The sequence below is a fragment of the Tachypleus tridentatus genome, chromosome 6, assembly GCF_004210375.1.
Source record: "Tachypleus tridentatus isolate NWPU-2018 chromosome 6, ASM421037v1, whole genome shotgun sequence".
Classification (NCBI taxonomy): Eukaryota; Metazoa; Arthropoda; class Merostomata; order Xiphosura; family Limulidae; genus Tachypleus; species Tachypleus tridentatus.
The window spans coordinates 22,246,923-22,264,676 of NC_134830.1; the positions used below are offsets into that span (position 1 = coordinate 22,246,923).

General features: G+C 35.2%; 1 pseudogene across 1 annotated transcript in view; it reads right to left on the reverse strand.

The window, feature by feature from the left end:
* LOC143252084 (uncharacterized) overlaps positions 1 to 17,754 on the reverse strand; it is a 439,932-nt pseudogene that overhangs the window by 40,474 nt on the left and 381,704 nt on the right. Inside the window, exon 7 of the transcript XR_013028811.1 lies at positions 939 to 2,004. The product of XR_013028811.1 is annotated as an uncharacterized LOC143252084 (transcript). The remainder of the gene's footprint in view (positions 1 to 938; positions 2,005 to 17,754) is intronic.

Below are 17,754 nucleotides of genomic sequence, written 5' to 3' on the forward strand. Positions count from 1 at the left end.
TTACAGTCATTAAAGTACACATTTGAACAAAAGTCATATCTTATGGTCTCACTCAAAATGCTTAAAAGGAGAGTAGGAGCAACAAACAGAAGCTACTCTTCAAACTTATGGATGTAAACAGATCATATAATACTTTTTTTTCTTATATAATTAAGTATAAATGAGACAGGACTGAAAGTATCATATTTCACAGACAATCAGCAAGCTTTTGTTAACCCATCAAAAAGAAGTAAATTTCACATATAATCAGTAATTGTTTAAAACAAACAAAAACCTTGGTGCAAAGCCAGTTATATAAGTAGTCACAAACTTATCTGCAGAGGTGTTTCTCAACTACACTTGTATAACTTTATCTGCAACAAGCTTTTCTTTCCCCTTACAACTTTTAATATGAAAGTTAACTCATGCTTAAAATCTGTAAAACTTCAATAATAACTAATATCATGTAAACCAGATCAAACAAGCCAACAGTAATTATCATCAATTCTAAAGCCATATGAAAATCAGTTTCTTAAGGAAGGAATTAATAACAGAACATTATATTCATGTTTAATTTTATTATAACACTGTTTGTTATATATACCTTTTTTCAGTAATACTTTAATTACAGTTACTATCATTCACAAAACGAGTAATCTAATCTTCTTGACCCTAGAATGAGTCAAACAACCATTGTGTCAGTGGGATAAAACTATATTAGTAATTTAAAGAATTCAAGAAAAGTACATGTTATAATATACCATCAATTACTTTACAAACTGATTAAATTTACCAGTGGTAAAAATACCATGTGATTTAGATAGTTTGAATACATAACCTAATTAATTAATACAAAATACAAGCTATCAAATTTGGAGACAAAAGAAAAAAAAGAGAATAAATTTTTTTTTAATTTTAGAAACACTGTTGTACTGTGAAAATTAATAAAAACTGCTTACGTTATATTTTCGATCCTTTCCAGCCTTTCTTCTTCCACATGTGTTGTCACAGAAACTTCAGTTACACCATTCACATGTAGCCTAGGAGTCCGAGGGGAAAGTGTCTGCCCATTAAGATGGGGTTCGTACAATACACTGCCACTTTTCATATTGCCAGCATTTAACTGTACCCCATGCAATGGGGTGTGTATTTCATCTGCATCTGATGAAATTCTTGAATCTTTGGAATTTGGTTCTTCTTGTTTTTTTCTTCCTGGATCAAAACTTGTAGTTCTGGTTGGTGGTTCTGGTGGTACATTTTTTTTAAACTTTGACAAGTCTGTTGGAATTGCCATTGGTTTTGGTGGAGGATAGCGTGGCGGTGTTTTTCGAACACCTACAAAAGAATCTGGCACATCTACTGCCATTTCTCGATGAGGACCTTCTTCCATTTCAACCTTGTTTTTCAGTTCCTCTGTTAGTGTTGCTTCCATGGTTGATGACACTGTGGCAACAGTACTCCCATCCTCCTTCTCCAATATAACTGTGTTTTCAGAAAAGGTTTTATCTGTACAGAGAAACGTAGAATAATCTTTTTCCTGCTGAGAACAGAAAGTTACTACATCAGGTATATTGTTTTCTGAAGCATTTGTTTTACTTTCTAAAATTTCCTGTTTTAGTTCTAGCTCTTGAATATGACCTTCTTGCTCTTCAATGTCTTGCACTGATGATATTGGTTGGCAATGGCCATTGGCACTTGGATATTGGTCATCTCCAAAGCTTTCTCCTCTGTTGATAAAGTCATCTGACAAATGTTTATTGTTGTTTACTTTATTCTGCTTGATTCTCTCTAAAGTAGCACTCTGTAATTCAGGCACAGACGTAACATAAATAGGATTATTTTCAATCACACCATTTAGTTCAGGACTACTGTGAGGACATTCATTCAGTTCTTGAGACAATTTGGTCATATCAACAGGCTTGATTTTTTTGAGGGCTGACAATCTTTCCAAACGATCACGAGCCTGTTGCTCCACAGCAATGACAAAGGCATCTTGAACATTACTATTTTGAGCAAGATCTAGAGCTAAGATATTATAATAATGTTTTAAAAACAATTAATTGAAGAAGCATTGACAAAATGAATCCACATATAAACAAAAAATGTTATTTCCTTTTATAGTGACTAGCTTTTCTTTTTTAAGTAATATATGTATGTATTAGAAAAACCTAAATCACAGATTTGTTTCAATTAGAGTATTTACATTTTCATCAATTCACCAAATGCTAATATTTATACTTTAGGGCTGGGTTACTACAATGAACAAGTTTACAAGTTCTGGAATTCATGCTACTACTACTACTTAATTATATTAAAACAATCATATCATGTTTTTATTGTACTTTTCATATCATTTCCAGAAATGAAGAAACTGTACATATCATTCAAAACACTAACTAAAAAAAGCATAAAGATGTTTACAGGTTGTCATCTGCTAGACTGCTGCACAGATGTTATATTACTGCAATTTATATCAATTGTGATTAATAATTCCTTTGTAATATAAAATTAATTTTAAAATCAAGAAATGGTAACCTCATTTTAAAACAGTATCTAGATATCCTGAACAAAAGATGGGACAGCACAATTACAGGTCTATATGTATACTGTTAACTTATAATAAAGAAATAGTTGATAGGATAGAGGTTGGGAGCATATACTGCAAATGATCATTGCTCATTTATATTTGAGGCTTTGATGAAGATAAGGGATGATGAGATGTCTTAAAATTTCTAAAAAGCAAATTTTGAACAGATGAGACAAGAATTGTATGTTCTGAACTGGGCATCTGAATTAGTTGGAAATACTAATCAAATGTGGACAATTTTTTAAACTAAGTTCCTAAGCATTCAAGACAGGGATGTTCCTTATAGTCATACAATGTTGACTGCAAGTAAAACATCAGGTTGTCTCACAAAGGGTAACATATAAAATAAAAGCATTAGAAGTTTAAACTCACACAGTGATGAGAGATTTGGAAGTCTATTGCAGATAAAGAACAACAGTCATTTACAAAATTACAAAAGGAATTAAGATATTACATTAAAAAAACAGTGGTTGAAATACATTTTAGCTAAGGAAAATATTACATTTCCAATACAATATCTTATCTCTCTCACAACTAGCTAGAATTCCAAAGTTAGCAAAGAGTCTGATGACAAAATGATTTCTGTGTTGAAAGTACCCAAAGGAAGAACATGGGGTGTGCAAATAAGCAGAAGTCACCACCCTCACGAGAATCTGTACTACTTACGAGCCAGGTATGCTTTTTGCCCACACAAAAACGTCACGATAAGGGCAAACACAGAGATCAACCCCACAATATAATGTATACTCATCCAACATCATATCCACCAGGAACCAATATCTAGAGTGTGGTAGAAAGGTAGATAACCAAGTAGGGGTGCATCTCCAGTCCAGTAAGAAATTTCAAAAACTTATTGACTTAACTGAAGTAATACATTATATCAGTAGTTATAAGCCTACACACAAAATTTAAAAAATGCACTATCTGAAAAATGGGATCTTATTATGTATGCTATTTATTTGTTTTAAAAGCATAACACAAAAACAAGTGAAAATTCCCTACAAAAACGGGATCTGTAGTCTCGCTAAATTGTAAATACATTTTTCAAACTGTACTACAACTTTAAAAGTTGCAGAACAATGGCTGGTGACCATTACATGCGGTAAAATTCTACAAATATAACACAGAATATTTACACCAGCCTTTTGTTTACATCCGTTAAAACCAAATACAAACGCATGCGCATTTAGATAAAAACGTACGCGCTCATTTGCAGTATAAAGAAAAACTGAGTACAGTGATACCTCGGTTCTCGAACGACTCCGTTCTAAACAATTCGGTTTTCGAACATATTGTATGAGAAAAAAATGTCTCGGTTGTCGAACCAAGCTGTTGTGGCCCGAATTCCCGAAAAAACCCGATTGATTATCCGAACGACCCTTCGACCATTTTCTGCCCACGCCAAACTTGTCTAAAACATTTTACCTGCACCTGTCGGTCAGTCCAGACCCCCCTAAAATCTGCTGTGAACGTTCTCGTTTTCCTTTTGTTTTGTTTTTCTAAATATTCTGATTAAATAAGCCACTATGGGGTAAAAGAAGAATAATGAAAGCAGAAAACCAAAAAGAAAAGTTGTTAAAGCCACAATAGAGGTGAAAAAAGATCTCATAGCGAAGTATGAGAGTGGTGTTCGCGTGTTTAACCTTGCTACACAGTTTGGTATGGCGAAGTCCACAGTCTGCACCATACTGAAAAATAAAGAGGTCATCAAAGGAGCTGATGTTCCAAAAGGAGTGACAGTGCTTACGAAACAAAGATCACAAACAATGGAAGAGGTAGAAAAACTGTTGTTGATTTGGGTAAACAAAAAACAGTTAGCTGGTGATAGCATTTCTGAGACCATCATTTGTGAGAAAGCAAAGCAGTTGCATGCTGACCTCCTGAAAAACATCCCTGGAACGAGTGCTGATACAAGTGATGCCTTTAAGAGAGTGGTTTGAAAAATTTAGGAAGAGAAGTGGCATACATAGTGTGGTGTGACATGGGGAGGGTGCCAGTTCTAACAAAGACGCTGCTGATAAATTTGTTAGGGAATTTAAGGACTATGTAGAAGCTGAGGGTTTTATTCCCCAACAAGTGTTCAACTGTGATGAGATAGGCCTCTTTTGAAAGAAAATGCCAAAGAGGACCTACATCACCAAGGAGAATAAGTCACTGCTAGAACACAAGCCAATGAAGGTCAGGTTAACTCTATTGTTATGTAGTAGTGCAAGTAGGGACTTAAAACTTAAACCTTTGCTTGTGTACCATTCTGAGAACCTGAGGGTTTTTAAGAAAAATAATGTCCTGAAAAGTAAACTAAATGTCATGTGGAGGGTTAATAGTAAATCATAGGTAACCAGGCAATTTTTTATGGAGTGGGTCCATGAAATGTTTTCCCCAAGTGTAAAGAATTACCTCACGGAAAAACAGTTGCCACTCAAGGCCCTTCTTGTGATGGACAATGCACCTGCTCACCCACCAGGCTTGGAGGACGGATTGGTGGAGAATTACAGTTTTATTACGGTGAAGCTCTTGCCCCTAACATGACTCCTCTCGTTCAGCCCATGGACCAGCAGGGCATGTCGAACTTTAATAAACTCTACACCAAAGCACTGTTTCAAAGGTGCTTTGAAGTGACCTCTGACACAGAGTTAACCCTCAGAGAGTTCTGGAAAAGTCACTTTAATATCCTCCATTGCTTGATGATCATAGACAAAGCCTGGAAGGAAGTGTCTTTGAGGACCATGAACTCAGCCAGGAAGAAATTGTAGCCAAACTCAGTGGGATATAGAGACTTTGAAGGCTTTAAGGCCGAGCCTGTTATCGAGGATATTGTCTCACTAGACAAGTGTATGGGCTTGAATGTGAATAGTGATGATGTGGAGGAGTTGGTGGAATACCACAACACTGAGCTCACCATGGAAGAACTCCAAGACCTTCAGAAGGAGCAGCAACAGAAGGCAACTGAGGAAGTGTCTTCAGATGAGGAGGAGGGAAGGTAGGATGTTCCTAGTTCACTAATCAAGGAAATGTCTGGAAAATGGGTAGAGTTACAAAGTTTTGTGGAAAAATTTCACCCTGACAAAGCTGTAGCAAACCGCAGCATAAACCTTTTCAATGACAATGTCATGTCTTACTTCAGAAACATTTTAAAATGCAGGTAGAAACAAACCTCATTAGACAAGTTTTTAGTAAGAAATAGGTCCAGTGAGTCTCAAGCAGGTTGTAGCGGTGCAAAGAGACAGAAAAGAGAAAGAATCCCAAAAGGAGAGTTACCTGACGATTTTATGGAAGGTGACTCCCCTTCCAAACAATAATAACCCTCCTATATTCCACGTTCCTCACCATCTTTCACTTACGCCATCAGCTTTCCTCAGCACAAGTAAAGTGCAGTTAAATTTTCATTTATTGTTTTTTTATTGTGTTTATAGTTTTAGTGGTTGACTTTATGCATGTAAGTATTATTATAGTTATAAATAAGCAATATTTTTACTTAACATGCTTCATAATGCGTAATTTTTGGAGGTATGTAACTTATTAATTTAATTTACAGTATTTCTTATGGGAAAAAGTGATTCGGTTTTCGAACAGCCTTCTGGAATGGATTAAGTTCGAGAACCGAGGTACCACTGTATTATTATAAATGACGTTCGAAAATTTACAAAAATACGAGATATTTTAACAAAATTGGAAATAAAAAATAAATAATTAAAACTCAGAATATTATCATAATGATTAAACGATGTCACAGATACAAATAGTAAAACAAAGAAATTCCTTCTGCACTACTATAATTATTTTATGAATACGTATACACCAGTGGTGCTTTCCAGAATACACACCAATCGTGAAGTTTCTTCTAGTACAGCGGCATGTCTGCAGACTTGTAGTGCCAGAAACCGGGTTTCAATGCTCGTGGGGGGCAGAACATAGAAAGCCTATTGCGTTACCTTGTGCTTAACTTCACACGAACTAAACAAACCAATCGTTAATGAGCTTAAAACAGGATGGTGGAAAAAAACCATTTCCGTTCAGTTTGTGATATTACATTTAAGGAAAACGGCAATGCAACGTTTTTATATAATACTTTAAGTTTAGTCGTCCTAACAAAAACCGGATTATATCCCTAAACAACGATTGAAGAAATGTTGACTCCTTGTCAACTAAAAATTGTCTATAAACCTTAACACGTACAGTTAATAAGTTATTGTATTAAGTAGTTCATATAAAACTAGAAAAACCTGAGTCACCAACAAACTTTAATTAAAGCAATCAATACTGATCAGGACTAAAGATAACTTTAGAAATATTGCACTTGTCAGTAGAGTCAGATTCAGGGTTAATATGTAACATATTAATATTCAGGATTAAGTAACAACACAGGCCTTGTTTTTTTTGATAAAACAAAGAAGCTGAAAAAACAGAAATTCAGTGTTGTTTTTTTATGCTGGGGAGGGTCCATTATTAATGTATTACAAAATGTCCATCAGTGCGTCAGGATGAAAGTGTATTATTAGCAGTACAGAAATGTTTTTATTAGAAATATCAAGTTGACTAGATCCCATAATAGTTAGTAAGACAACATTTGTCATATCTTTGCACAGCACCTAATTTTAATCTCAGTTCATTTCAGTTACAAGTCTAGCCTTATGCTGTGTATGTACATACTTGAGTGCTACAAACAGATAAAAATACACTAGTTCCAAAGGCTTAGAGAAAAATCGTACAATCTGGCCCATTGTTTCCCAAAAGGGTGCCGCAGAATTTTTGTAATTATTATGTAATTTTTATTTAGTAATGTAAAGTTATTATCAAGCTTATAATACTTTAACATTTCAAATTTGATCTATTTTATTCTTGCTAAACAGTAATTTATGCCTACATTAGCCAGTAGAGTGCCACTAGGCTTGCCACACCAACTTATTTACATGTTCCGCAAAACGTTCGGAACATTAAAAGTGTGTCGAGTACAGAAAAAGTTGGATATCTGATATAGCTATCCGAAAATCAGTAAACTTATCAAGGGGTCATGTTTACTTTATCGACAACACTACTAGTTATCGTTTTACAGTACGTCTATTTATTTAAAGACATTAACATTAATGTCTGTTACCCTGAATTTAATGCACATTAATATAAATTTGGTGACAATAAACTCACTCTTTAGAAAGTAAAAGTTTGGATATGGATTAAACTTTGTAATGAAGGAAACTTTGTTATAAATGTAAAACGTTTCCACGAGATTGTGTCATCCTCAGGTGCAAGTAGTTTATGGAGTTACATAAATACGTCGGAACGTCTTACATTTACAACAAAGTTTTTTTCATTATCCAGCCAAGCTGTCTCGAAACGTTTATACATTGATATGTAACTTGTTTATTTGTGATGGTCAATCCTACTATTCGTTAATAAAAGAATAGCCCCAGAGTTGGCAGTGGGTGGTGTGCCTTCCCTCTAGTCTTACACTGCTAAATTAGGGACGGCTAACGCAGATAGCCCTCATGTAGCTTTGCGCGAAATTCAAAACAAACCAAACAATTGCGTTTTCTTTTCTTTCTTGATTAAATTCGTAAGCTGTTTAAAAGTTGATAATTTACATCAAAGAAGCGTTCACAAGTTATGCAGAAAGTTAGAATGTTAATTAAAAAGTATTTTATTATTATTTAACTCAAAACAGTCACAAATCACTGAGATGGGGTTACCTTCTATATTGGTCATACATACGGGTATTGGAATCAAGGAACAAAAATGAAGGAGACTTTGAAACTCAAATTGAGTGTAAAAATGTCACTGTGCAATCTCTCCCCTTAGGTTTACCAGTTGTGAAGTGTATAAACTTATAGCAACCTTAAAGCTTAAGGAAGAAATAAACTAATTTGTAATCGTTACGTGAATTGAATATTCGAATTATTTTCACCAGATTCAACATAATTGGCCCAATGAAAACACGACGTTACACCAAATACGTACGGTACTGGATAGTCATTATGGTTTATTTGTTTGTGTTTTGAATTTTGCGCAAAGCTACACAAAGGCTATCTGCGCTAGCCGTGCCTAGTTTAGCAGTGTAAGTCTAGAAGAAAGGCAACTAGTCATCACCACCCACCGCCAACTCTTGGGCTACTCTTTTACTAGCGAATAATGGAATTGACCGTCACTTTATAACTCCCCTACGACTGAAAGGGCAAGCGTATTTAATATTACGGGGATTCGAACCCGAAGCCCTTAGATTACGAGTCGAACACTCTAATGATTACCTGGTCATGTTGGGCCAAGTTATTATGGAAATAGAATGTTATTTCAAATGCTTTTCTTGAAGAAATCTCACCGCTTCGTTGTTATACAGACATAAAAACACACAAGATTGCACAATATCTTGAAGAATAACTGACTAAAGCGTCCCCCCGACAGGCTGCGATATGCCTGGGAATTCACACCGGTGAAAACCGGGTTTCGATACCCGTGGTGGGCAAAACACAGATAGCCCATTGTGTTGCTTTGTGCTTAATTCTAAACAAACAAACTTATTGGTGTAGTGAATTTCAGTCAGTTTTAATTACTAAATGTGCCAATAAATATTACGTAATGCTATGTACAAGCCTAATACAGACATATATTATTCATAGACGCCTTGCAAAAAACATGTTATTTAAATAAAAATAGATTTAGAAATAAAATTTACATTTGTTTACTTACCACAATCTGTTTGATTACATATTCAACCAGTATTATTACCCTTCTTTATCAACAAATGCTGAACTTCTCTATACCAATATTAATAACAAATAATAATATTCCCAGCTTGTTATTGCACAAAAATTGCGTATAAGAAAGGAAAGTTTGTTTTTTTCAAATTGCCTGAGGGTTGAAATTCTAAGAACATCTGGTCTTCCTAAATTGTTGTTAAACTGCCCTCACTATGAAATTATACTGGTAACAGGGGGTCAGTTACGTTAACAAACAAACACATCACAAACAAGAAGGATGCGAAAATAGAATAAAAATTTGATGAAACTTTGATAAAGCATTCCTGTAGTCTCTAAAATATTCACGATATATTCCATTATTATCAGCACGTCATATTGAGTTCCCTTACATTAGTACATGGTTATTGTACGATTCGGTTCATCAAAGCAAGATACTTTATTTTACAGTCTTTTGTCATCACCTGTTTTAAGAAAAATTTCACCATATAAAACCAGATTACGAACCTAACGACGCAATTTGTAATTCAACAATATTTTTCTTTGGAGTTTTTTTTTTCTTTCTTATTTTATGTAGATTTTCAATAAGAAACTAAATATTGTATATATATATATATATCGGAAATACAGAGAACAACCCAGCTGGCGATATATCTCTCCTCGTTAAGATGTTAAGACAGAACTGGCATCGCGCACAAAACTGAACCAATCAATCACTTCTCATTCCGTGTGTTTGAAGGGAGGATTCACATTTCCTGTTACGCAACTGTAACCTTTTCTAAATGTGCTGAACAACTGGGATTAATTTCGGAATCCCTAATCTTTCCGTATGATAAGGCGTGCCAAAATAAATGGTAAAATGTTTTAGTATCAGTCTGACAAGTTAACGTTGCATTTCTTTAAATGGTCAGGTGGGTTAAGGCGTTTGACTCCTAATCGGAAGGTCGCGGGTTCGAATCCCGGTCGCACCAAATATGCCCACCCTTTCAGCCGTGGGGGCGTCATAATGAGACAGTCAATCCCACTATTCGTTGGTAAGAGTAGCCTAAGAGTTGGCGGTGGATGATGATAACTAGTTACCTTCCCTCTAGTCTTACACTGCTAAATTAGAGACCGCTAGGGCAGATAGCCCTCGTGTAGCTTTGCCCGAAATTCCAAATAACAAATTTTTTAAATAATGATATGAATATTAAAATTACAAAGTGAAGTTCTGTTAAGAGAAATGTAACAATAAATTATATCCAATGTGATAGCCTTATAAAAGAAATTTAGCAGAAGTACTGCTGGATAAACGCAGGGGCTGACGGAAAGGAAGCCCTCAAAGTCTGTGTGGAGACATCCTTCGACCTCGAAAAATATATACAATTTCGGTGAAGGGCCCACAACTAAAAATTAGCTCCTGGAACACAGTACATTTATCCAGCCCTCGGTATCAGCATTCACACTACTTGGCAGCCAGTAAACTGAAACAAAATGCTACACGTTACAAATATTTAAAAAAAAAACTTTATAAGTTTCATCTCATATTGAGTTAATGGATTATTTTGACAATCTGTGATGTGCTGATGTAAAAGTATGATAATAGAAGATTAGAACTGATAACGATATTCTTTCTTTTGTTTTTCTTTTAAAACACAACTAAAGTATTGACTTTTTCCTAAACTTCTGTACAGTTTTTTACGATCGCGATATTGTGTGTTCATTTAAAAAAATACGTACAGGGTTAAAAACAATGGTCAACCTTTCCCCCAAAGATCAACCTAAAGAGGCTGTAATACGTACCATTAAATTTGTTACACTTGGTAACAAACATGAAACAATGTTGCACTCGAGTATATACTGTAATAACGACAATTCCATCAACGTACTCCTATTATTTATTTATATAATGTGATGGTTGCTGCTTCTTGAATTTCACAAATAAAGTAATATATTCCACTTATAAGATGACACACGAAAATTCGTTAATTCAGGATGGTTTGGTTTGTTTTGAATTTTGCGCAAAGCAACTCAAGGGCTATCTGCGCTAACCGTCCCTAATTTAGCAGTGTAAGACAAGAGGGAAGGCAGCTAGTCATCACCGCCCACCGCCAACTATTGGGCTACTCTTTTACCAACGGATAGTGGGATTGACCGTCACATTATAACAGCTTAAAAGGCGAGCATGTTTGGTGTGACGGGGATTCGAACCCGCGACCCTCAGATTGCAAGTCGAACGCCTTAATCCACCTGGCCATGCCGGGCCAATTTAGGACGGACGAAACGCTATATCTTAAGGAGTAAAATATTGAAGTTTTTCGGTTTTTTTTACTTATATTTCGCCAATAAAGTCAGGAACTATCTGATGTAAAGTTAATAAAACTGAAAACTTGACAGTTATAATAAAACTTTTTTTATCTAATGTAATACAACATATTTTAAACTTATCACTAATCTTTCGGAGCTAAAATTTCAAGTTATTTTATTTAACTATTTTATATTGGAAATTAATCTCAACCAAGAACACAATTCTATTAACCAGCTCAACTGCGATCATATTATGAAGTCTGTTAACACTATTATTGGTCGCTCAATTTTTTCATCTGTTTTTGTGAGTAAATTATACAAAAATATTATCAACATAATTGTACGTGAAACTAATTCATAGTGTTTTCAGTCATCAACATTACATTTGTGTTTATCCAACTTGAACGTGTGGTACATTTTACGAATCCTATGTTTCCATTTCTTGCGATCCATCGTGGATCTTTCTCTTCAATATTGCACGTCTCCGTCTATTTCCTACCTAATGGTATGAAACCCTTTTCATGTTGTCCTTCTATGCGTTTGTTTTCGATTCCCATCAAATGAACTATGTGTTCATCTGAGGTGACTTTCTTGTACTTTTTCGGTTATGGCTGTCACATTTATGCTTTCTCTGATCTAAGGATTCTATCTTTCCTTGTAAGTCCACACATTCACCACAACATCCCACCTCTGTCATATGTAACTTTTCAATATATTTTTTACTCATTGGACGACATTCATCCTCATTTATCACGAGTGATCGAACCACTCACGCCATTTTATCCATCCTTTGTTGTCATTGCTTTTTTAACTTCTTCAGTTTTCCCATAGCTCTGAATTATCGACTCAAGATATTTAAATTTTTGTGATCACGCTAAAGGTTCCCGAATGTTAATAGTTCCGCCATTTTGTGAATCATGATAAAGAGTACATTGTATATATTCGGTTTTTTTCACAATTAACTTCATACCTCCTCTCACTAGATGTTCATTTCATCGACTTATCTTTGGCTTTCATTACATTTGACAACACCATCAGCATACACTGTGGCGTTTGTTCTTCCCTCATTACATTTGACAACACCATCAGCATACACTGTGGCGTTTGTTCTTCCCTCATTACATTTGACAACACCATCAGCATACACTGTGGCGTTTGTTCTTCCCTCATTACATTTGACAACACCATCAGCATACACTGTGGTGTTTGTTCTTCCATCTCTTCCGACAATGTTTCGAAGGCAACAATGAATCTGTACAGACCTAAAGCGGATCCTTGGTGCATTACTATCGGAAAGTCTTATAAATCACCTACAGATGATGTACATACACTCGACAGTCTTTACTCAGGTTACTCTCAATGCTACTTACAAAAGCAACTATTGAATATGTACCATACTACCAAAAGTATTAGCACGATACATTTTCGGCATGTAATGGGCCAGTTTTCACTGCTATTGCACGTGCATCTCGTGGTAAACTCATCTATAAAGCCGATAAAATTCCAAGGCTGCCACAGAGACCCAGTTATGGCGATAAAAAAAAAAAAAAACTCACTAACCTTCCAAACCTAACCTTCGAGACAAAATAACTTGTCTACTCATATGTTCTGATGACATTTACATATTCTGGAATGTTCAAGTTTATAATATCGCTCCAGCAGCCTCAAAACTACTAACCATTCCTCAATGTATTTTAACTTGTCTTGTATAAAACCAACAAACACCTGGCAATAATTCCATTTAACTGAAAGTTCAAATGGAGTTTGTGACTGCAAGTCATCAAATTAGTTGATTAAGAGAGTTATGTACAAATTAATGTTACATATTAGCTGTAGCTTATTTATTACCTTAAACTAATGTCTTCAATTACCGAAACTGTAATAATGAATAATGGATAATTATAATACAGACTTATGAGTCCCATTACTTATTGCTTACTTTGGATACAAGATCCTAAATTTGTGGCAACCTTAAGAATGCATTGGATATGATTATACGGTTTCGACTGTCCAACGTAATGCATTTGGTATCACGGACACAACTTTTTCGTATATTAAAAATACGACGTGAACATTCATGAAGTTGTACGTACTTATGTAAAAAAATCAGTAGATGACCAACTAACTTCACTGAATTGTAATATGAAACACATACAGTACACCGTAATCGTAGACTGATGAATAATAGGACAACATATAATTATCTATGACAAAGAGTCACTTTCATATAACGATGTTTTATATTATTAATAAATTCATTATCCAATTGCAATAATTCGTTATTTGCGATTTTGTACGTATAAACATACCGTGAATTTATACATTCTTATGTTAATACAGTTTTATTTTACATTTACCAGATTTTCCTCAGTATACAGTTTTCACATAGCGCATGATCAACAGAAACGTATGTTCTTCTAGATACCTTTGATCCTCATCATTCTGTTTATGTCGCATCTGCTCTGCCCATGAAAGCAGAGTTTTAATGTTACCATTGCGCAAGAATGTACGCAGTTTGTCCATCGATATCAGGTCATATAAGCATCGTGGTTACAGCTCCCAGTACGCTTAATTGAAAAACCATTATATGCATAGTCCTAGCCACTTGGGATAAATCCCATGTTACTTGTGGATGCAAGGAACATTGCCTTTAAATAGTCTGGTTTTGAACTGATGAATTTCAAAAGGAATAAATATTTAATAAACCTGTTTATTAAAAGTTACCATCTCAAGTTAACAAAATGAAGTACACAGTGTTTGGGTACTGCTTTTAATAAATATCTTGCTGAACTTCCTGTTATTAATAAGGCTTAGTGCATTGTTCTATCGTCAACTCAATTGTATGTAAATATGCTACAGAGTGGATATCTAGAAAAAACATTTCGGTACCATAACCAGGATATTTTAATGTGGAATTTGTTTTCTGCTGACATATGTATTGCACTTGTGTTAGACAAATTTTTAAATGTGTAGTTATGGAAATAGCATTCCACAACCATGAGGAGATGGTCAAGGGGGTGTATCAGTGATTAAAGGAAAACGGTTGTATAAAAGAATTGTTTGATCTGAAAAAGTCCATTCCTAGACATTGGACTTTTGTTTATTCTGCGTGTGAGTGAAGCAATAAGAACTGAGTATAATCAGAGTAATGTGATATTTGGTGAGTCTGAAACCAAATGACGGAACACTAAAGGCTATGAGGTCTTTACCAGCCAGAGTAACCCACCTATAGCTCTGATCAAGGTCATCCATGAACATTTGAGAGAGAGAGAGAGAAGTGCCATTGATCGATGATCTCTGCAAACATAAGCTGTCTCACCCTTTGTACCCAATAAACCTTTAAGTGAACTATAGAAAAAAAAGGCGAGTCTCCTTCTGAGTCTGGACAACCATGGATCAGAGAGGGACCTGCAGTTTTCAAATGCTCACTATACTGTCCTCACAACAGTAAGGGAAAGGCCTTGACCATAATCACGGTTCAGTCTGTTTTAATCAAAATTATTCATTTGTTCAATACATTGTTTTTAGTCTGTATTTCATTCTTGTGAATTCAGTAATAATTTGTAATGAAGATATTGTTGTACCTCTTATTATTATGTGAACTTAATAAATTGCTCTTAGAGTAACTCAATTTTAACTGAATATATCACAAGTATTCCGGCATGGCCAAGCGTGTTAAGGCGTGCGACTCGTAATCTGAGGGTCGCGGGTTCGCATCCCCGTCGCGCCAAACATGCTCGCCCTTTCAGCCGTGGGGGCGTTATGATGTAACGATCAATCCCACTATTCGTTGGTGAAAGAGTAGCCCAAGAGTTGGCGGTGGGCGGTGATGACTAGCTGCCTTCCCTCTAGTCTTACACTGCTAAATTAAGGACGGCTAGCACAGATAGCCCTCGAGTAGCTTTGTGCGAAATTCAAAAAACAAACAAACACAAGTATTCCAGTTATGTATATATAAATGAATATATAAAACAGATAAAATTTACAACAACCTTCCAGATTCTTGATCCGCAAATAACTCAATATATGATTATTTGTTCCTTTTTTTTCCCGATATATCAAAATTCTAAAAAAAAATCAATAGGCCTTAATATACTTATAAATCGAACCCGAAATGAATGTAAGCTAATAAATTCATAAAACATAATTTATATATTCATACATAGTTGAATTTTCATGTCTATTATCCCCTAATCAGTTCTTCATTTAAGACCATCACATACCAAGAACGAGAAATAAGAAAAAAATATAGCCATTTAATTAACTAAATTTTGAAATAACCCAAAATATAGTTTGCACATGACATAGGATTATTTTATGGATATCTTAGGTGATTTTTATGCCATAAGAGTTCCAACAATACGATACGTCTTTGTTTGATGTTAAAGCACTGACTGCACGAATACATCTTACAAAGTAACTTGAAAACGTATTTTAAAAATCTCAATAAACCATATAAATACAAGGAAGCGAAATAAAAAAAAAAATCTGTATCGTACATCTAAAAACGTTTAGATCACGTGATAATTCTTCTTTGAGAATTCCAGCACGAAATTTAAATTCCTGGTGAGAGCCAGAATGTTGTATCTGATTCTCTTGACGTACTTGCATATAACACTTGTCATAAGGCACGTCGCCAACATCAGTGTGGAACGAAAATATACAAGACCAAATGATCCCAAAAGTATCATGTCCGAGATATTAGATTTGTCACCCATAAAAGTTATGATAGCCATGAAACAGTACAAATAGACAAACGTTCAGGAACATGGGTATAAACTATACATCATTGGATGGTACGTGTGCAATCTACTGTTAGAATTTTGAGCCAATGGAAATATTTCAACGTTGCTCCATGTTTTTAACCTTGAGCTCTCACGAAAGTCGTATATAGGAGCACATATTCAGTTTGTAAACGATAAAAGTAAAGATAAATAAAAGTTGATTATAGCCTGGAACTTACAATTAAAATAATTATTGTCTACTTTGAAGTATTATGTTTTTGAATTGAATTTTTCTTAAATAAAATAAGGGTACTAACGTATTAATTAATCTAAATCTAACAAACTACCTGCATGATATGGACTTCATTCAAAACAAGTTATGTTTGTTTTGAATTTCGCACAAAGCTACTCGAGGGCTATCTGTGCTAGCCGTCCCTAATTTATCAGTGTAAGACTAGAGGGAAGGCAGCTAGTCATCACCACCCACCGCCAACTCTTGGGCTACTCTTTTACTAACGAATAGTGGGATTGACCTCACATTTTAACGTCCCCACGGCTGAAAGGGCGAGCATGTTTGGCGCGACGGGGATGCGAACCCGCCACCCTCAGATTACGAGTCGCACGCCTTAACGCGCTTGGCCATGCCGGGCCTAAACAAGTTATGGCCACGTGGTTAAGTCATATTCTGAGGGTCGAGGGTTCGAATTCCCGTCACATCAAACATGCTCGTCCTTTCAGCCATGGGGGCGTTATAATTTTACGATCAATCGTTGGTAAAACAGTAGTACAAGAGTTGGTGGTGATGACTAGCTGTCTTCCCTCTAGTCTTACACTGCTAAATTAGGGACGGATAGCTCAGATAACCCTCGTGTAGCTTTGTGCAAAATTCAAAACAAACCAAAACAATGTGGAAATTCGTTACTACTAAAGCCGATGTCATCTCTACTTTTTTCTAATTATAAACCTAATGAGATGAAAAATAGAAAATTAGCAGATGAACTATCCCTTTAAGTTGTTCCATAAAAATTACAATTTGGTAATTATGTTTTATTTTTTTGTTGAGATGTTTCAAGGACTTATGGGTATTTACTTGTGCAAATATCTTTAACACACTGAGAACTGACGATAGTAACTTAGATTTGTTTTTTTAAAACTCTGTATCTTGACAAAAAATAAAATGTATATGGACAATTTTTTGAAATATTTAAATAGTAAATACCCAACTTAAAATTTACTGTCAAATATGATTGTTGTTGTTTTGAGTTATGCACAAAGCTACACAATGGGCTATCCGTGCTGCGCCCACCACGGGTATCGAAAGCCGGATTTTAGCGTTATAAGTCCGCAGACATACCGCTGAACCACTGAAGGGGGGCGTCAAATATGAACAAAAGTCTAGTTTGTAATTCTCAGGTACTATTATTTATAACAAGGTACTTTTGAAATACGAGTACTGTGAACCAACTTCATGAACATGTATTAGTTTTGCTTC